Below are 22,972 nucleotides of genomic sequence, written 5' to 3'. Positions count from 1 at the left end.
GTCATCCTTTGTTTTACATCTAGTATCCACTTATGACTAAGTACATAACATGTTTGTCTTTCTAAGTCTGGGTTACCTCACTCAGGATGATTTTTTCTAGATCCATCCATTTGCCTGCAAACTGCATGATGTCATTGTTTTTCTCTGCTGAGCAGTACTCCATTGTGTATATGTACCACATTTTCTTTATCCATTCTTCAGTTGAAGGGCATCTAGGTTGTTTCCAGGTTCTGGCTATTACAAACAATGCAAGTGCCATTGTGGTATAATTGAGCATTGCTTGGGTTTATGCCCAAGAGTGGTATATCTAGGTCTTGGGGGAGATTAATTCCCTATTTTCTAAGAAAGTGCCATATTGATTTCCAAAGTGGCTGTACAAGCTTGCATTCCCACCAACAATGGAGGAGAGTCCTCCTTGCTCCACATCTTCTCCAGCATAAGCTCTCTTTAGTGTTTTTGATCTTAGCCATTCTGACAGGTGTAAGGTGGTATCTTAGAGTCATTTTTGATTTGCATTTCCCTGATGATTAGGGATGTTGAGCAATTCCTTAAATGTCTTTCAGCCATTTGAGCTTCCTCTGTTGAGAATTCTGTTTAGCTCTTTAGCCCATTTCTTAACTGAACTGTTGGGCATTTTGATGTCTAATTTCTTGAGTTCTTTATATATTTTGGATATCAGTCCTCTGTCAGATGTGGGGTTGGTGAATATCTTTTCCATTCTGTAGGCTGTCCCTTTGTCTTGTGGACCATCTCCTTTGCTCTACAAAAGCTTCTCAGTTTCAAGAGGTCCCATTTATTAATTGCTTCTCTCAGTGTCTGTGCTACTTGTGTTATATTTAGGAACTAATCTCTGGTGCCAATGCATTCAAGACTACTTTCTACCTTCTCTTCTAGCAGGTTCAGAGTAGCTGGATTTATGTTGAGGTCTTTGATCCACTTGGACTTAAGTTTTGTGTGCGGTGACAGATATGGATTTATTTGCAGTCTTCTACATGTTGACATCCAGTTATGCCAGCACCATTTGTTAAAGATGCTTTCTTTTTTCCATTGTACAGTTTTGGCTTCTTTGTCAAAAATTATATGTTCATAGGTGTGCGGATTAATGTCAGGGTCTTCAGTTCAATTCCATTGGTCCAGATGTTGGTTTTATGCCAGTACCAAGCTGTTTTTATTACTGTAGCTCTATAGTAGAGCTTGAAGTCAGGGATTGTGATGCCTCCAGAGGTTGTTTTATTGTACAGGATTCTTTTGGCAATCCTGGGTTTTTTGTTTTTCCATATGAAGTTGAGTATTGTTCTTTCCAGGTCTGTGAAGAATTGTGTTGGTATTTTGATGGGGATTGCATTGAATCTGTAGATTGCTTTTGGTAAGATTGCCATTTTTACTATGTTAATCCTGTCTATCCATGAGCATGGGAGATCTTTCCATTTTCTGACATCTTCTTCAATTTCTTTTTTCAGGGACTTAAAGTTCTTGTCATACAGATCTTTAACTTGCTTTTTTAGAGTTACCCCAAGGTATTTTATAATCATTTGTGGCTATTGTAAATGTTGATGTATCTCTGATTTCCTTCTCAGCCTGTTCGTCAATTGTATATAGGAGAACTACTGATTTTTTTTTTGAGTTAATCTTGTATCCTGCTACATTACTAAAGGTGTTTGTAAGCTGTATGAGTTCCTTGGTCGAATTTTTGGGGTTACTCATGTGTGCTATCTTGTCATCTGCAAATAATGAAAGCTTGACTTCTTCCTTTCCAATTTGTATCCCCTTGATCTCCTTATGTTCTCTTATTGCCCTGGCTAGAACTTCAAGTACTATGTTGAATAAGTATGGGGAGAGCAGACAGCCTTGCCTTGTTCCTGATTTTAGTGGAATCACTTTGAGTTTCTCCCCATTTACTTTGATATTGGCTGTTGGTGTGCTGTAAATTGCCTTTATTTTGTTTAGGTATGTTCCCTGTATTCATGATCTCTTTAAGACCTTTATCATGAAGGGGTGTTGGATTTTGTCAATGCCTTTTAAGCATCTAGTGAGATGATCATGTGGTTTCTTTATTTCAGTTTGTTTATATGGTGTATTACATTGACAGATTTTCTTATGTTGAACCACTTTTGCATCCCTGGGATGAAGCCTACTTGATCATGTTGGATAATTGTTTTGATGTGTTCTTGGAGTCTGTTTGCCAGTATTTTTTGAGTATTTTTGCATCAATGTTCATGAGGGTGATTGGTCTGTAGTTCTCTTTCTTTGTTTCATCTTTGTTTGGCTTAACCGATATCTACAGAACATTTCATCCTAACAAAAAAGAATATACTTTCTTCTCAGCACCCCATGGAACCTTCTCTAAAATCGACCACATACTTGGCCACAAAGCAAATCTCAACAGATACAAAACAATTGAAACACCCTCCTATGTTCTATCAGACCACCATGGTTTAAAGTTAGATTTCAACAACAACAAAAACTAAGGAAAGACTACAATCTCATGGAAACTGAATAATTCTCAGCTGAATCACCAATGGGTTAAGTAAGAAATAAAGAAAGAAATTAAAGACTTCCTAGAGATCAATGAAAATGAATATACCACAAACTCAAATTTATGGGACACTATGAAAGCAGTGCTAAGAGGGAAATTCATAGCACTAAATGCCCACATAAAGAAGTTGGAGAAATCTTACACTAGTGACTTAACAGCACACCTGAAAGCTCTAGAACAAGAAGAGACAAAGTCACCCAGGAGAAATAGATGCCAGGAAATAATCAAATTGAGAGCTGAAATCAATAAAATAGAAACAAAGATAACAATACAAAGAATTAATGAAAGAAAGAGTTGGTTCTTTGAGAAAATCAACAAGATATCAAGCCCTTATCCATACTAACCAAAAGGCAGAGAGGAGCATCCAAATTAGTAAAATCAGAAATGAAAAGGGAAGGATTACAACAGACAATGAGGAAATCCAGAAAATCATCAGGTCATACTTCAAAAACCTCTACTCCACAAAACTGGAAAATCTAAAAGAAATGGATAATTTTCTGGATAGGTACCACATACCTATCCACAATATTAAATCAAGACCAGATAAACTATTTAAATAGTCCAATAACCCCTAAGGAAATAGAATCAGTCATTAAATTCTCCCAATCAAAAAAAGCCCAGGACCAGATGGTTTCAGTGCAGAATTCTACCAGATGTTCAAAGAAGAGTTAATACCAATACTCTTTAAATTGTTCCACACAATAGAAACAGAAGGAACATTACCAAACTCCTTCTATGAGGATGCAATTACCCTGATTCCTAAGTCTTTTGATTTTTAAGTCTGAGACAGTTAAAAAAAATAAATCTATACTGTGTGTCAGAGAGAGATAATTTGCCAATAGTGGTGTTGCCCCAACTGGGGTCTAGCTTTATGTAAGGATCTTCTATTTGCAAGTGATAGAGGTTGTGTTTTCTGCTCCTATGTCTTATCCATATATACCTGGAACCCTTGAAAACAGAGTAGATGCTGGGAATAGTGGCATACACCTGGAGTTCTAGTACTTGGGAAGTAGTGCCGCGAGGATCAGAAGTTCAAAGCCATCCTTTACTTGGAAGTCAATTTGAGGCTAGCCTGGAGTATATGGAATCCTATCTCAAGGAAAAGTATCTAAAGCAATTACACAAAATCCAGAATGGAGGTCCTGGGGATGACACAGTAACTGAGTGCAAGTGACACATCACGGCTTGCTGGCTCTCTGTACTCACCCTTCTCTAGCCGGTACAGTGTGACTGCTGGTTTCATCTGCATTGAAACACTGAAGTCTCGGCATTACTTTATGTGCTGTTCTCAGAGCAGCTTTCTGCATGTCTAGTCTTTCCTATCCCAGTAGTGGAAGTCTGAGAATCACTTTTGGAGTTTAATTAAAAATTCTATTTTATTTACTTGTAATTCACATTTATCTGCTTTTAACATCCCCATTTGCTCCTTTATCGATGTTAGTCTTGGTGTTATTTTGTTTTTTTTTTTTAAATTAAATGCTTAGTTACAGTAATTATATCCTTTTCAATTTAATAATAAAAGCTTTGATTTGACTTTAGGTAAAGGGTAAACCTTTTCCCATTGGTTTTGATAAATATTTTACTTATTTTTGCTGTTTTCTAAAAAGCATATAATTATTATTTTTATTTTTCCCTGAATTAACCTTTGTGAATAGAATGTTGCTTAATTTTCAAGTGGTTTCCTTACTTTGTTTTGATTACATTTTGTGATTAATTTCTAGCCTTAATGCAATATTACCAAAGAATATGGCCTACAATTTCTACCATATAATTAAATTCTGTAAACATCACAGGGATGCTTACAAAGATGCATTTTCTGTTAGATGTTAATAAAATTATATGTAAATATATATTTATTAATCTTACTATGTTATCTAAATTGCTACAACTGTGTTTTCTACTTCCTATTTTGCAATAGGCCAGGAAAAATATATTGAAGTTTTTCATAATAATTATTTTTACATGTTTCTTTTTTCATATCTAAGAGACTTTTTAGATGCCTTTTGTCTCATCACAAGATACATGATCTTTTTAAATCCAGGATTTAATATTTTCTCAACTAGAAAGGACCTTTTTTAATCTTTATTTTTACAATTCTACTTTTCCTGTTGTCATTATCAGTCTAGAAGAATGTTTGTTTAAATTTACTGAAGTATTCTTCTTTTATTCTCTTTTTGATATCTAGTTTATGTGATCTGTCCTTTTCTTATTAATGTGATCATTAAGTATTTTCAGTGTATGCCAAGTTGTTTAATCACCATATAATACATTTCACATAAACCCTGTGCCCAAAGATGCCTCCTCCTGTGATCCCAAACACTTCCCATCTCAGAACACTAGGAGCCATTTAATTGCTTTCTCTTTCCAGATTTTCCTGTTGTAAATATTTCACATAAGTTTGGAGTGTGCAGCTTGTTGTGACTGGCTTCTTTTGGACTTGCCACTGTGTTCAGTGTCCATCTTTAATGCAGAATGTAGCAGCATTTCATTCCTATGTTGATGTAAGATACCACAGATATTGGGATGCCACATTTTATTTATTCTTACACTGGTGATGGAAACTTAAGCTTTTCCATTTTGGGACTACCGTGAAGAGTGCTGCAGTGAATATTTCTAAACAATGTTTTTACTTTTTCTGGCATATATAGCATTGATGCACATTTTAACTCTGGTTTTAATTCTTTGGGAGGCTGCAAATTGGGTTTCCAAAGAGGTTTCAGCATTGTACAACCCCAAAACTCACATTGAGGGTTCAATTTTTATTTTTGTATCCCTTCCTATACTTGTCCATGTCTGCCCTTTGATGTAGCCATGTTATTGGATGTGAAGTTCTCCCTCACTGTGGCTTTGATGTACATTTCCCTGATGGTCAGTGACTGTTTGCATATATTCTTTGGAAAAATGTTTATTAGATCATTGGTCTGATTTTTAATTGGTTTATTCATTTATTATTAGGTTCTAAGAGAGATATTTATGCATTCCAGCTATAAATCCCTAATCACGTATAATTTGCAAATATTTTCTCATACTCTATGTGCCATTGGGTCACTTTCTTTATGGTGTCCTTTGTAGCACATACATTTCCCGTCTGCATGAAATCGAATTTCCCTCTGTTTGGTGGTGATGTTGTGCTGGACATAAGAAATCATGTCTTAATTCAAAGATAGAAGATGTATACCTTTGCTTTCTCTGAGAATTTTAAGAGATCAGCTCTTAAATTTTAGGTTTTTAATCTATTTTGAATTAATTTTTATATATGGCTTGAGGTGTAAGTCCAACTTTAGAGACTCACATTTTCTTGTTCTTCTTCCTCTTTCTACTCCCCTTCTTCTTCATCAATTTTCAGTGCCTCTTGCCCATAGCAGAAATGTAAATTGTTTGACCCATATTAAAGATTATAGTAATTAGTCAATTATGTTACTGCCTCAAATGATGAGTTAAATTTATGTTTTCCCTGTTAGTGCTGTTTTCCTGTTTTCTTTTCATTGTCTTCATTTTTGTGTCTGTATATCAACAAAGAGAGAAGAATACAGAAATCTGTATGCTTGAAATCATTCTGTGTAGTTAGTAAGCAGAATGAGTGTGAACTTGTATGTACTATTCTTCTTAGCTTGGGTCATACATGGTTAATTGTCGTCAATAAATGTTATTTAAATTATGAATTACTTTGGTTCTTAGCATCACTGTCTTTCTGTGATCTTTTTTTCTGAACATCATACTTTTCTTTTTGACCTTTTTCATATTACTCTCATTCTGTTTCAATAGATTTTTTTTTCAGTTGAAAGCACAGTCCACTTGATTTCATTTTTTTTCTCATCAGTTGGTGACTATAGTTAAAGTTATGAAATGTCCTTCAAATACTGCTTAATTATGCATCATAAATACTGTAAGTATTGACTCACTGTGCTGTCACTCATTTTTAAATAGTTTATATGAGTTTTTTTTTTATTATTTCTCCTTAATCTAGAGGCTATTTGGAATTTATTTTCTAGATATATTAATTTATACAAGCTGTCCAATTACTTGCAGTAATATTCCATTAAACTTAGTAGATATGCTGTATAAACTATGATTCTAGCCTACTTCAGGTTTCCTATGTGGTCATTACATAGTTGACTTGAGCAAATGTTCCATGGTGTTCAAAGACAATAGCTTTTCTGCGGGTAGATGCATGTGGGTTTTGGCTTACTAATGATGCCATCCAAAGTACCTAGATGATCTTTTCTGTAACTGTCTATAGTCACTGAAATATAGAAATATGCAATAAAAAACATTTATCTATCTGTTTCTACCCATGGTTTTTACAGTTGTTGCTTTAAAATATTTTGGATTTCTAACTTTGTAAGATTCTTTTGGTGGTATTTACATTAGTCAGTTCTTGTTTACTATGCTAGTTTATAATGCCTCTTTTTCCTTTTGTTGTTTTGGCATAGTTTTGATTCCCTTTTATAACTTAGCTTTTCATGTTTGATAATTTATCTTAAGTCTTTCTTTTCTTTGTTTCTTCTCAACCTCTTGATATTGAGAATCACCATGAAGTTCCTATAACTTCAATGTTATGGTTTCCATCCTCAAGCCCATCTCCTGTACTTCCAGCTCTTTCCCTGTATAGCTTCATCCAATCCAGTCCATTGACCTTTCTTAAATTCTTGCACATAGAAATGGGCTAAATATAAGAGCAAGAGCTAGATAATGATAGACCTGCACTAATGGCCAAGCAGTTTAAATAATGTAAGAGTCTGTGTGTTTATTTTATACGTGGGCTCCAGGACTGGCGAGACTTGATGGGAGCTGGAGAGAAATTCTCCAGCTATAGGAACTAAACTGGAAAGTTCAGTTAACTTAACAAAGCAAAGATTTACTGACCAGTGTTTATTCTTCTTTATCTGTTCCTCTCCCCTCTCCCTGTATCACACACAGTGGAATGCAAGTCCCACAGTGACTTGCATTCTGGTCCAGAGATGTACCTCCGTTTTTTAGCATAATTCATTCCACATACACAAAAACCATATATATATATATATATGTATATATATGTATATATATACACATATATATATGTGTGTATACACATATATATGTATATATACATATATATGTATATGTATATATACATATACATACATACACACACACGTATATATGTGTATATATATATATATATATATGTTGTTACTTAGTTCAATTGAATATCAATGTCTTCTCACTAAGAAAGGAAAGGCCTTAATGCTTTAGCCTAGTTTTGCTATCTCATCTGTCATGACTTGTCCACCATGTATGCTTATCTAGACATCTAACACTGCTGTGACAAGGTCTCCTTTCCTGTTTTTTGTCACTATTTATTTAAACCCTGACTTTCATTGAATTTCATTGTTAGTCCTACATCTCTTTGGATCCTTCTCTCTCATATTTTTTTCTTCCATGAGTATTCTCAGAAAAGATATTTAAAATGTAAACATCCAAGGATTTATTTTACATTAATTTTAATTTGTAGTTCAGTGGAATGTAAATATGTCTTCAAAATTTACGTCATATACATTTTAACTAATTTTACATATTTAAGAATATGTGCTTTTGTTTGCTATCATCTGCTACTCAAGTTAAAAGCCTGATATAAATAACACCAACAAAACCCTATCATGTTCTATGTGCCAGGTAATATGCTTGGTACATTGTGTATTAGTTAGTCCACCAATCATAAAGCTCCCAATGAAGATGTATATAATAACAATTAGCTACTTTTAATAAAAAGGAAACAGTCACAGAGAAGTTTGGCTTGTTCAATGATATGTTGCTAGCACTTGATCCAGCTGAATGTGCTTGTCCCAGGCAGTTGGGAATTGGATACTAACCACAATACAATATTACTTTATAAGTCTGTGTTACCCACAGGTTGACCATGGTGGCTCTGCTTGAGGCTTAGGTAAGTGTGGGATGGTCCCTGTAATATGCACAGAAGCACAGGAATGAAAACTCAAAGAGGCAGACACAATTTAAATCTTCATTATTTCATATTTAATAATTTCACACTGGGCAAAGTCAGGTCAAAGCACAGGAAATAAACCCTGCTCACCTTGATGCCATGGCAAGGGTGGATGTATAAATGGGGCAAGGAAAGTAGTGCCATGATTGCCCTATCACAGCCAGCCTTCCTGTTCACATATTAATGTATGTTTACACACACCCTAAAGTCTCATCCTACTCAGCATCTGGCTTAAATTTCGAGAGCATGTGCTCCCTGTTGGGATGGAAAAAAGCCCCATAAATCATGTAACTGACCATCTCTTCTAAGCACAGAATTGGATCAAAACTTGCAGAAGAAATCAGAAGTACATTCCAAGCACAACTGAATGGGAAAGTTGCCACAATCTAAATGTTTTAGGGGATTACAAAAAAAATGTTTACATCTCTTCATGGTAAAGCCAGAGCCTATTACACAGAATTTACAACTAAGAAGAAAGCTAACTAGGAATAGATGCTGTAAGAGAGATACAGTGAGGACCAAGCCTATGCTCAAAATAAACAGTTCATTTTTTTTTCTTTTTCTATTTTTTTTTTTTTTTTTTGGTTTTTCGAGACAGGGTTTCTCTGTGTAGCTTTGCACCTTTCCTGGAACTCGCTTTGGAGACCAGGCTGGCCTCGAACTCACAGAGATCTGCCTGCCTCTGCCTTTCGAGTGCTGGGATTAAAGGCATATGTCACCACTGCCTGGCTTGAACAGTTCTTATGTAGGGCTCCTGAACCAGCAGTATTAATAAGACCATTTGATATTTGTTTATAAGTAAGTTTGAGGGCTACAAGCCAGACACACTGAATGAGAAACCCAGGACTTGGGCTAGCCACCTGTTGTTCAGCAAGCCCACTTGGGTGTTTCTGAAGTATACTACAGTTTAAGAAACACAGTTTGAGCTCAATGGTTCTCAATCCCCATCGCACATTGTAATCAATTAGGCAACATTTCAAAGACTCTTGTACTATCTGGAGAAAATATTTGAAGCCCCAACCCCACCCATTTTCTGAGACTGCAGCTGTTCTGTGAGACACAGACTCCACCAGCTCTGATTGGACCAAGAGTCCCAATTGCAGGCCAGCAGGCCAGCAGACAGGACTCCTACAGGTAAGCCTCACAACCACCACCCCATTAGACCACAGCTACTCCCTGAGACATAGACTCTGCTAGCTCCCATTGGACCAGGAGTTGAGTCTTCGTTCTCCTAGCTGATCCCCACCCCCAGCCTTGAGGCATTAAGCCTAGGGGCACAACCAGTTGCAGGCCAGCAGGCAGGACTCCTACAGGAAGACCCAACTACCAGCATCCCCCACTGAACCTTGTAACCTACAAGCCCCAATCTACCCCCACAAACCCACCCATCCTCCAAGACCAGAGCTGCTCCCTTAGACACAGATTCTAAAGGCCCAGGGATACAAAACCAGTATGCCCACACATCACCCATTACAGCCCCAATTGCAGGCCAGCAGGCAGGATTCCCACAGGCAGGCCTGATCACCCCCCTCAATAGACTCTGTAACCTACAAGTCCCAATCCACTCCCCAAACCCACCCATCTTTGGAAAACACAGCTGCTCCCTGAGACACAGTCTCCACCAGCTCTGATTGGACCAAGAGCTCCAATTGGATAACGAGTGGCTTCCTGAGACACAGACACCATTTGCACCAATTGGAAGAAGAGATGGAAAGATGCCAGTGCAAGAATACATTTGTAGTTGAAGTTTTCCTGTGTCTACCTGGCTCCCTCAGCCACTCAGACCCAAGTAAACACACAGAGACTTATATTACTTACAAACTATATGGCCATGGCAGGCTTCTTGCTATCTGGTTCTTATATCTTTAATTAACCCATTTCTATTAATCAATAAGTTGCCACATGGCTTGTGGCTTACTGGTACTTTACATCTTGCTTCTCATGGCGGTGGTGGCTGGCAACAGTCTCCTGACTCAGCTTTCCACTTCCCAGAATTCTCTTCTCTGCTTATCCCACCTATACTATACTTCCTGCCTGGCTACTGGCCAATCAGCACTTTTTATTAACCAAGCAGAGCAACACATTCATAGCATACAGAGCGATATCCACAGCCTACATTCAACAACATAAAAAGCAGTATGGTACCATCAGAACCTAGTGGTTATACATTAGCAAGACCTGAACATCTTAACATAGAAGCAGAAGAAAATGACCTTAAAAATGACTTAAGAAGTTGATAAAGGCCTTTAAAGATGAAATAAAAAATTTCCTTAAAGAAATTTAGGAAAAGACAAACAAAAAATTGGAAGAAGTCAATAAATCTCTTCAAGAAAGCCAAGAAAAAGCAGTTAAACAAGTGAAGGAAATAGTTCAAGACCTGAAAATTGAAATGGAAACAATAAAGAAGGCACAAACTGAAGGAATGCTGGCAATAGAAAATATGAGTAAATGAACAGGAACTACATGTGCAAGCATAAACAAAAAAAAATACAAGAGATTGAAGAGAGACTCTCTGGAATGGAGGATACAATAGAGGAAATAGAGTCATCAGTCAAAAAAACACTAATACCAAAAAGTCATAACACAAAACATTCAGGAAATCTGGGATAATATGAAAAACCCAAACCTAAGAATGAAAGTGATAGAAGACAGGAAAGAATACCAACTCAAAGGTGCAGAAAATATATTCAACAAAATCATAGAAGAAAACTTTCCCAACCTAAAAAAGGAAATGTCTATGAAGATACAAGAAGGTTACAGAACACCAAACAGACATGACTCAAAAAAGAAGTCCCCTTACCACATAATAATCAAACCATTTAACATACAGAATATAGAAAAAATATTAAAAGCTGCAAAGGAAAAAAGGCCAAATGACATATAAAGGCAGACCCAAATGACTTCTCAATGGAGTCTCTGAAAGCCAGAAGATCCTGGATAGATGTTATGCAGACATTAAGAGACCATGGATGCCCGCCCAGACTACTAACCCAGAAAAACTCTCAATCACCATAGAAGGAATAAACAAAATATTCCATGATAAAAGCAGATTCAAACAATACCTATTCACAAATTCAGCCCTACACAAAGCACTGGAAGGAAAACTCCAACCCAAGGAATTTAGATGCACCCATGAAAAACAGGCAATAGATAATCCCACACCAACAAATCCCAAAGAAGGGAAACACACAAAACTACCACCAAAAATAACAGGAATTGACAATCACTGGTCATTAATATCCCTTAATATCAATCAACTCAATTCACCTATAAAGAGATACAGGCTAAAAGAGTGGATACAAAAAACAGAATCCATCCTTCTGCTGCATACAAGAAATACACCTCAACTTCAATGACAGACACTACCTCAGAGTAAAGGGTTGGAAAAAGTCTTTCCCGTCAAATGGACTTAAGAACCAAGCTGGTGTTGCTATCCTAATATCCAACAAAATAGACTTAAAACTAAAATTAATCAAAAGTGATTATGAAAAGGATGCACATATTCATCACAGGGAAAATCTATTAAGATGAAATCTCAATTTTGAACATTTATGCCCCAAATACAAGGGCACTCACATATATAAAAGAAACATTATTAAAGCTTAAATCACACATCAAACCACACACACTAACAGTGGGAGACTTCAACTCATTACTTTCACCAATGGACAGGTCTGCCAGACAGAACTTGAGAAAGAAATGAGAGAACTAACAAATGTTATGACTCAAATGAACTTACTAGACATCTACAGAACATTCTACCCAAACATAACAGAATATACCTTCTTCTCAGAACCCCATGGAACCTTTTCAAAGCAAATCTCAACAGATACAAAAAATGGAATAACCTCCTGTATTTTATCAGTCCACCATGCCTTAAAGTTAGAATGCAACAACAACACAAATTACAGAAAGCCTACAAACGCATGGAAACTGAATAGTGCTCAACTGAATCATCACTGGATCAAGAAAGAAATAAAGAAATTAAAGATTTCCTAGAATTCAATGAAAATGAATGTACAACATACCCAAACTTATGGGGCACTATGAAGCAGTACTAAGAGGAAATTTCACAGTGCTAAATGCCCACATAAAGAAGTTGGAGAAGTCTCAGACTATCAAACATCTGAACATCAGAGATGTTCAGAACATCTGAAATCTCTATAAGAAAAAGAAGTAAACTCACCTAGGAGGAGTAGAAACCAGGAAATAATCAAATTGTGGGCTGAAATCACTAAAATAGAAAAAAAGATAACAATACAAAGAATCAATGAAACAAAGAGTTGGTTCTTTGAGAAAATCAACAGACAGGCAAAACCTTATCCAAACTAACCAACATGCAGAAAAAGAACATTCAAATTAATAAAATCTGAAATGAAAAGGGAGACATAAAACAGACAATGAGGAAATCCACAGAATCATCAGGTCATATTTCAAAACCTGGACTCCACAAAATTGGAAAATCTAAAAGAAATGAACAATTTTCTGGATAGGTACCATATGCCCAAATTAAATCAAGACCAGATTAACAATTTAAATAGACCCATAACTCCTATGGAAATATAATCAGTTATTAAAAGTCTCCCAACCAAAAAAAAAAATCCTAAGGCTCAGATGGTTCAGTGCAGAATTCTACCAGAATTTCAAAGAAGAGCTAATACCAAAACTCTCCAAATTGTTCCATACAATAGAAACAGAAGGAACATTAACAAACTCTTTCAATGAGGCTACAGTTACCCGATACCCAAACCACACAAAGATGCAACAAAGAAAGAGAATTACAGACCAATCTCCCTCATGAATACTGATGCAAAATACTCTATAAAATACTGGCAAACTGAATTCAAGAACACATGAAAAAAATCATCCATCATGATCAAGTAGTCTTTTTCCCAGAGATGCAGGGATGGCTCAACATATGAAAAACTGTCAATGTAATCCATCATATAAACAAACTGAAAGAGAAAAACCATATGATCATCTCATTAAATGCTGAAAAAGCCTTTGACAAAATCCAATACCCCTTCATGATAAAGGTCTTGGAGACATCAGGAATATAAGGAACATACCTAACATAATAAAGGCAACTTACAACAAGCGAACAGCTAACATCAAATTAAATGGAGAGGAACTCAAAGCGATTCCACTAAAATCAGGAACAAGACAAGACTGTCCACTTTCCTCATATCTATTTAAGGAAATATTTGAAGTCATTTGAAGTTCTAGCTAAAGCAATAAGAAAAGAAATGGAGATAAAGGGGATACAAATTGTAAAGGAAGAAGCCAAATTTTTTCTATTTGCAAATGATATAATAATCTACATAAGTGACCCCCAAAATTCTACTAAGGAACTCCTACAGTTGATAAACTCCTTCAGTAATGTGGCAGGATACAAGATTAACTTAAAAAAATCAGCAGCCCTCCAATACACAAATGATAAATGGGCGGAGAAAGGAATCAGAGAAACATCACCCTTTACAATAGCCACAAATAATATAAAATACCTTGGGGTAACTCTAACCAAACAAGTGAAAGATCTGTATGACAAGAACTTTAAGTCTCTGACGAAAGAAGTTGAAGAAGATATCAGAAAATGGAAATATCTCCCATGTCAATATAACAAAAATGTCAATCTTACCAAAAGCAATCTCCAGATTCAATGCAGTCACCAACAAAATCCCAACACAATTATTCACATGTCTAGAAAGAACAATAATCAACTTCATATGGAAAAACAGAAAACCTAGGATATCTAAAATAATCCTTTACAATAAAGCAATTTCTGTAGGCAGCACCATATCTGACTTCAAGGTCTACTAAAGAGCTATAGTAATAAAACAGCTTGATATTGGCATAAAAACCGACATGTGGACCAATGGAATTGAAGATCCTTACATTAATTCACATAGCTGATTTTTTGACAAGGAAGCCAAAACCATACAATGGAAAAAAGAAAGCATCTTCTACAAATGGTGCTGACATAACTGGATGCCAACATGTAGAAGACTGCAAATAAATCCATATCTGTCACCACGAAAAGAACTCAAATGCAAGTGGATCAAAGACTTCATCATAAATCCAGTTACATTGAACCTCTTAGAGACAGTAGGAAGTAGCCTAGAAAGCATTGGCACAGGAAACCATTTCCTAAATATAACACTTCCTAAATATAACACCAATAGCACAGACACTGAGAGCAACAATTAATAAATGGGACCTCCTGAAACTGAGAAGCTTCAGTAAGGCAAAGGACACAGTAAATTCAACAAAATGGCAGCCTACAGAATGGGAAAAGATCTTTACCAACCCTCTATCTGACAGAGGGGTGATCTCCAAAATATATAAAGAACTAAAAATACCAGACATCAAAACACTAAATAATCCAATAAAAATGGGGGTACAGATCTAAACAGAGAATTCTCAGTAGAAGAATCCCAAAAGACCTAAAGACATTTAATGAATTGCTCAACATCCTTAGTCATCTGGGAAATGCAAATCAAATGACTCTCAGATACCATCTTACACCTGTCATAACGGCTAAGATAAAAAAAAATACTAATGACAGCTTATGTTAGAAAGGATGTGAAACAAAAGGACCACTCCTCCACTGTTGGTGCAAACTTGTACAGCCACTTTGGAAATCAGTATGGCAGTTTCTCAGAAAATTGGGAATCAATTTATTTGTATCCAATGATACTACTCTTGGGCATGCACCCAAGCATACTACAAGGACACTTGGTCAACTATGTTCATAGCAACATTACTCATAATAGCTAGAACTTGGAAGCAACCTAGATGCCTCTCAATGGAAGAATGAAAATGTGGTACATATACACAGTGGAGTAGTGCTCAGCTGTAAAACAACAATGACATCATGAAATTTGCAAGAAATGTATGAAACTAGAAAATATCATTTTGAGTGAGATAACCCAGACTTAGTAAGACAAACATGGTATGTATTCATTCATAAGTGGATACTAGATGTAAAGAAAAGGATAATCAGACTACAACCAGAGAAGCTAGGAAACAAGGAGGACCCTAAGAGTGATGCACAGATAACCTTGGGATAGGGAAACAGAGGAGATCTTGATGAGTAAACTGGTAATGGGGGGCAATAAAGGCTAGGCGGGTGGGGGATGAGAACATGAGGGAATGGGATGGTTGAGGTAGGGGAGGGACAGAGTGGGAGAGCAATGAAAGAGATATCTTAATAGAGGGAGACATTATGGGGTAAGGGAGAAACTGGGGCTAGGGAAATTCCCAGGAATCCACAAGGACGACCCCAGATTAGACTATTAGTAACAGTGGTGAGGGTGATCAGATTGGTGAATACCCTAACTGTCATCATAGAGCTTTCATCCAGTAACTGGTGGAAGCAAGTGCAGAGATCAACAACCAATCACCAAACCGAGCTCTAAGAGTTCAGTTGAAGAGAGGGAAGAGGGATTAAATGAGCAAGGGGTGTCAAGCTCATGATGTGGAAATCTACAGAGACAATTGAACCAAGCTCAAAGGAACTCATAAATTTTAGAATGACAGCAGATGAACCTGCATGGGCCAGACTAGACCTCTGCATACAGGAGTTGTGTAGCTGGGTCATTTGAGGGGCCCCTGGAAGTGTTATCAGGATCTATCTCTGGTACATGAGCCAGCTTTCTGGATCTCATTACCTATGGTTGGACACCTTGCTTACCCCTGATAAAGTGGGGAGGGGCTTGGTCCTTCCTCAACTGAATGTACCAGGCTTAGATGTTCCCCCCATGGGAGAACTCACCCCGTTGGAGTAGGGGGAAGAAGGCAGGGGTGGGAAGGGGAGTGGGAGGACAGATGAGAGGGGAATCTGTGGTTGGTATGTAAAATGAATAAAAAAAAAAGAAAATGTATGAGTACAGGATCATATTGGATTACCTTGTACACCCTCATGTAGGCAGCTAGCCTTATCATTATTTATACCCAAGGAAAGAGGCAGGTCAGGCTCTTAGATTCCTTAGTACTCTTAAGTCTATGTGAGGCTGGGATGATGGTTGGAAAGGGGCCTAGAATGTATCATTAAATAATGTGGATTCTAACCTGCACTCTTTATCTTAACTTCAATATGACCTTACACAATTTCACCTTTTATGCCTCTTCCATAATATCTCAACTGTTCACTTTCTAAGGTATTCGAATCAAACATGAAATGATATAAGAAAATGCTTTACTAGCTAAAAATTGTTTAGGTCTAGTACATGGAGTTACTCTCTTTAATGAAGTGAACTTGACTTAACAGCTTCCGTTACTATACAGCAGACTCACTTGAAAATGCCTGGCCTTCCAGATCATTAAAGTCCCACAGGGAGCTGTCTATTTGTTCTAATTTAAAAGTATCCCCAGAATAACTCTGTCCATGGTGCCACCACTCACCTTTCCCCTTATTACAGAACCCTCACTGGGCTTTTAATTATTCGACCTCCTTTCACCCTGGCTAGCACCTTAAGCTTTATCCCTTGCTGGCTAGCTGCTAAGGGCTCAAGCCGTCATGTAGTCGTGTACAGCTGTGCCATGGCCTTTCAGCAGAAGTATATACCAAGAAGGGACAGGGTATGGTGTTCTCCATAGCCAACTTACAGCCCATGAGACTTCAGGAACAGGACAGTTTTACACAATGACAATTACTTTCCTAATTTCTTACAAGAAATTTTGTAGTTCATGGTTCCTTTTCCAACCTTCAGTCTCAGTGACACTCTTCAAGTGAGCAAGTTCTTTCACTCAAAATCATTTATTTTTTGCTTTTTGCTTAGCAAAAACCCTATGCCCTCATTTGGGATTCCTTGGAGACCGTGTTTGATGTTTGAAAACTTTAGAATATCTGGAAAAAGTCTATTGAAAAAGTTGCCAGTTTAAAAAAAAAAACAAAAGGTAAGAGTGAGACAGAGTATCCCCTTGCTGACCTGAGAGGGCCCTCTGGAAGCTTTGTGATCAGTCTTCACAGGGACTGTCAGTATGTTCAGTCTCTCCCTTCCCTTCTTCCCTTCCCTCACCCCTCCACTCCTCCATCCTTTTGTTTCATTATCTGCCAATTCTGACTGACTTCATTGGGGCTAAAATGGAAATGGTTTTGCAACACTCCTGGCATGAGCATAATTGCAAATTTGACAATAATGCACTTGTTAAGCTGAAGGAGAGGTGCAAGTTGTCAGCCTAGAAGAGACTTCATTTTCACTCCTCAGAGCATACTCAGCTGTCTTCTGCACATCGCTTCCCACTGGGATTCAAAGCATGTGGCAGTGGCTTCATATACATCTGCTTTTGCCAAACCAGAAGCTACTTTCTCTCCTCTGCTACTACTGACACAAGTGCTAGAATAATGCTGAAAGGATAATTTTTCATTTCATTTTTGATAGTGAGGTTGCTGGGAAAGATGGAGACTCTTTCAATCCATCCTGGACTTGGATATTGGTCCTATTCCTTTGAGTGGGTGGCATCACTTCTCTGTTGTATTTCTTCATCTTCATAATGGGATGGGGTACCTATTGCACTGCACCATGTGAGTAACAGAGCAATGGGAGAATTTCTCAGACAAACTTGTAGAGATGGACAGGTTGTTCCTGGTTAATATTGCATTTTGTGCAAATTATTAGAAGGCACAGCCTTTGTGTAGGTACCACTACATAGTACCCTGAGTTTGGAGAGATGAATAGGTTGGATTTCAGCTCCCATGCAGCATCAAGGTGCCCATGTGCAGTATGGAATTTTAACAGCTGTATGCACTGACTTTGAATTGGTTTTACCCAAGGTGATGTCAGAAAAACAACCAAACATGGACTTCCATGGAATTAGAGGGCTTTGAGGATATGATATTTCATGTTATATTTTTCAGGCTCATTATCCATTTCTCTTCTGCATAAACTTTTACTCCACACAAATAGGAACTGTTCTCCTATGTTCTTTGTTGCTGCTGCAGTTGTTTGTTTTTAAAACAGGGTCTTATTAAGTTCAATCTGGCCTTGAACTAAGGAGTGACTTTGAAATCTTGATCTTCCTGCCCCTACCTCTCTAGTGCAGGGATTAAAGGCATGAGCCAATATTACATGTGTTCTTCAATTGTAATGACATTATCAGCCATTAGGGGACAGTAGAGGGTAATAGTGAACAGAGATATGGGCATATGATCTCCCTGTATAAACCCTAATGTTTGCTTCCAGGGGCATATTGGCTATTACTTAATCCTATTGTGCCTCAGTTTCTTATCTGTCTAGAGGGGAGCATAGCAGTGCCTATCTCACAGGATTCTTATAAAGATTTAAGTGATTCATCATGAAAGGCACTATAGATGTGTTGGGCAATGGGAGTGCTCGAATATCATAAGCTGTCATTACTGCCTCCACCCATTGCTGATTTCTGAGATATGATTTTTTTATGTTTTCCAAGAAGCCTTCAGAGATGACCCCATCTGGGAGTGTTCCTTCCTCTCCTTCCTGATATGTTGTACTTACCACAAAGACATTAGCTGAATCATCATTTATAGTGTGTTTTATTCTTTATCCTCTTTTATTTAAAATATGAATTACAAGCTTTTGTGTATTCCATTAAGATTATTGACTTGCTTCTAAGGCCATAATTAGATTATTTGAATGCAATAGAAACATTCCCAAAGAGGCTCTGGAAACTTCTGGGAAGTTTCCAGAATGAAAGGAAGAACATGAATGACAACAGAGATGGACACACATACCTGTAGATTCTTTTTCACTATCATAGTTTCTATTGTTCTTATTTCCCTGTTCCCTTCCTCACAGCTCTACTTTTTCTTGAAATGGTGGTCTGTATTAACTATAGGCACTTATCTTTGCAGTCAAGAAAGATGCCCTTGCTCAATATTTGACATAGAACTCTCAGGAAAACATTTTGATTTGTGCTGTTTACCTCTTGTGCTAATTATGCACTTGTAACTTGCACTCAAACTATGCAGAATGACGAATGCTTATGGAGCAGCTCCCATGACTGGAGAGGTGTTAGCACTGCCAACCAGAGCATAGAACGTGAGAGGGTTGAGCTGGTTTGGGCAATGAAGAGTTCAGTCTGGAATGCTCTAAGTCAGCATGGTTGAGGAAGTCCATGTGCTTTGTGAGTTCAAAGCTTGGGGGAGAGTTCAGAGCTAGATATATGAATATGAGTCAGAGGAAATAAAGCTGAGTTTAAGATGTCTGAAGAGGACTTTTACTTTCAAGTAATATGTAGTAAGCTGTAACAGACGACAGTTCCCATTGCATCCACTACAGAATGTCTTTTAGGAAATTGCAAAATTCGCATTTGAAAGACTGATGAGATTTGCAAAAGAAAGGAATGGATGAATGGGAATTCCAGAGAGAGCAGGGCCTTTTCTAGGGGAGCTGGCAGTTGCCAGACAGTTATCCCCAGAGAGTCCTGTACTTCCGTATCCAGGCTGAAGATCAGGTAAGCCACACAGAGATGGGCTCTCCTGGGGAAAGTGGAGTCAGCAGAGCAAATGGCAGCTATACAAGACAAGTGGAATGGCCTGGCAGCCAGCAATGCCTCAAAAGAAGGTGAATTTTCCCATAGGATGAACCATTAGAAATACAAGACAAATAGAAAAGCAAGAGTTTGTTGTGAAATTTCTACCTACAAGCCTAACTCATGGGATAAAATGAAAGTAGCACAAAAAGAAGAAACCATAGTGTTATAACACTTCCAGCACAGAAGAGGGGACAATAAACGGCATAAGCATCCAGCTAAGGAAGTTTCTGAGATTGCTCACAAAAGCCACAGGAAGTAAAATGAAATAGAGGGAAGGGAATCTTAAATAATCTCTGCTGACAGAGATTAAATATATAATAAAGAAGTTTTTAAAGTTGCCTTCTGTGAACATGATATAATTATCAAGTTTAGATAAGATCACTTGACCCTCTTCCCAAGGAAAAGAGGTGAAAAATAATATTGCAATGAAAGAGTTCTGCAATTTAAAATAAAACTAATTATGAAGTATTACGGGTAAAATTTAAAAGTCAATTAAATCACAAGTTCGAGAAAATCATATGTTACTAAAACCAAGTAAATAATGAAGTGACAGTTAAAATATACCTGAGGTGCAAATCATCTGTCAGGTGAATACTACAAACTATGAAAAGATCAATCATTCTTGGATTTTCAGGAGAGCATTTAGATTATGAAAATTGATGGAGGGTCAGAGAGAGGAGTTCCTAATGCCTGCCTTTCCCAGTATTTATTATGAGCCCTGGATAACAAAAATTAATCAACTATCTGAGGAATCTGGAAGGTGATTATAGCAGACCACTTGAGGAAGCATGTGCAAAGTGTGAGCAGTACTGCAAAGCCCAGAAGACATTTGTAAATCACATATTTGGTTGGTTGTATCAGGATTATTTGATGAACTTATAATGCAATAACAAGAAAACAAACATCCCAAGTTTCAAAATATAAATAAAAGATCCAAACAGAAAAGTTGCCAAAGGAAATACATAGGTGCCAAGGTGAGGTACTCCATTAGTCAGCAGATGTTATAGGGCTGGTCACCTGGTCCTGTGGCTGAGATGGAGAAAGAAACAATAACAAGGAAGCATTGAAAAGATGGCTTCTACTGTGTATAAATTTAAACATCTTTTCAAAGTAAAATAAAACTATGAGCATTTTCATGGGTTAATTTTTTTTTATGGCGTAGACCCAAAACAACATCATTCCATTATAATAACAGAAACTTACAACGTCTCACTTCTCAATGAGCATACATCAAATCTACCAATACATAAAGTTGTGATATGATATGAGCCTATTGGGGTTTGTTCTAAGGATTCCTAACTAACTCAGGATTTTATAGAATATTATTATTTTAATGGCTATATTCAAAGTTAAAGGCAAATGATTATTAAATGATAATAATTGTACCTCAATAGATGCAGAAAGAATTTATCAAAATTCTACACTCATTCTTGATAAAAGTGAAACTCTTATCAAACCTGGAATTGAAAACATATTCGTACATATACATAAAAGCCCTGAAGCTAACATCATACTCCACCATAAAATATTTAATACATTTTAACACATTCACTTTATAATCAGAAAAAGTGAGCAATAGCTGCTACTAGATATTTTTAGGATTTTATTGGACACTCCTAGTCAGCAAAATTAAGCAAGAAAAAGAAATGAAAGGCAATATATTAAAAAATAAAGTGCTGTTATGTGGAGATGAGATTTTTCTTTGTCAAAAATTTCAAAAGATATACAGAAAATTATCATAAGTCTGAGAGGATAACAGATTGATCAGACAAAAGCTTTGTGTGTCACTCACCTGCCTTTTCATATACAAGCAGGAGCCAAATAAATGGTACAGTATTTACAAAAAATTAAGAATCATCAAAATGCACCTGAGATGAATCATTCAAGAATTGTATGGGAGGGGGTAGAAATGTTATATGAAAGTAATTTAAAAATACCAATTTTTTTTTTTTTGAGCAAACAGTTTTGAGCTGGAGAAAAGCAATATCAACAGGCAGGAAAACCTAGTCTCATCCAATGTCCATTCCTTCCACATTTATCTTTAAGTGCACCAAAATTCCAATCAATATTCACAGAAGAATTTTCACAGATCTTGATAAACTGATTAAGAGGTAACCAAGGGCCAATGAGCAGTCAAGTCACCCCCAAAGAAGTGGAATCAGGCAGAATCATCTGTCATTTGGCCAGATATGAAAGTTCACCATGGAATTAAGAATTAACCATTATGTATTCATTCAAATGACTGTTTGCTCATATCCTGTCTGAAATACTACCATTGCTTATAAGAAGCATGTTTAATAGTGCTAGATACTATTTGGCTTTGAATAAAAAAAAATAGGTGACACAGAAAAGTTCTGGCTACATTTACTTTTCTTTGTATGAAGTCATAACTTGATGGAGCTGATGTTTTAATCAATGGAAATGATAACCAGTTATAAGGTATGGGTTGAGACAGGGCATGATAAAGCATGCACTTGATCCCAGCACTCAGGAGTCAGAGGCAGACAGACCTCTGTGAGTTTCAGGACAGCCTAGTCTACATAATGAATTTTGGCCATTCAGAGCCACACATGAAATGATGTGCCAGTATAAAAGAGATGTTATCATATTAACTAGTGATGGAAAATTGAATTATCTTGTTTCATTGTAAAGTTTTACAGAAATAATTTTAACTTAAAGTAGATCCTGTTATACACATAGACATCTAGGGAAAACACTGTTCATCTGAAATCTTCTTTTCAGAAAACAAAAATCTTCTAATTTTATTATACAGATATTTTATCACTTCAATTTTGCTATTTTAAGTCCAGTTTTTTCCATATAGACTAGAAATTTCATTTATACAAATAAAATATAAATTGGGTAAAATAAAACAATAAAAATTATGTGTAACAACTGGCTGTTGGTCTGTGGCAGGGTCCTGTCCTGTTGTTTTCTTT

The sequence above is a fragment of the Peromyscus maniculatus genome, chromosome 5, assembly GCF_049852395.1.
Source record: "Peromyscus maniculatus bairdii isolate BWxNUB_F1_BW_parent chromosome 5, HU_Pman_BW_mat_3.1, whole genome shotgun sequence".
NCBI lineage: Eukaryota > Metazoa > Chordata > Mammalia > Rodentia > Cricetidae > Peromyscus > Peromyscus maniculatus.
The sequence above is the reverse complement of the archived record's forward strand: the minus strand, read 5'-3'. Positions refer to the sequence as shown.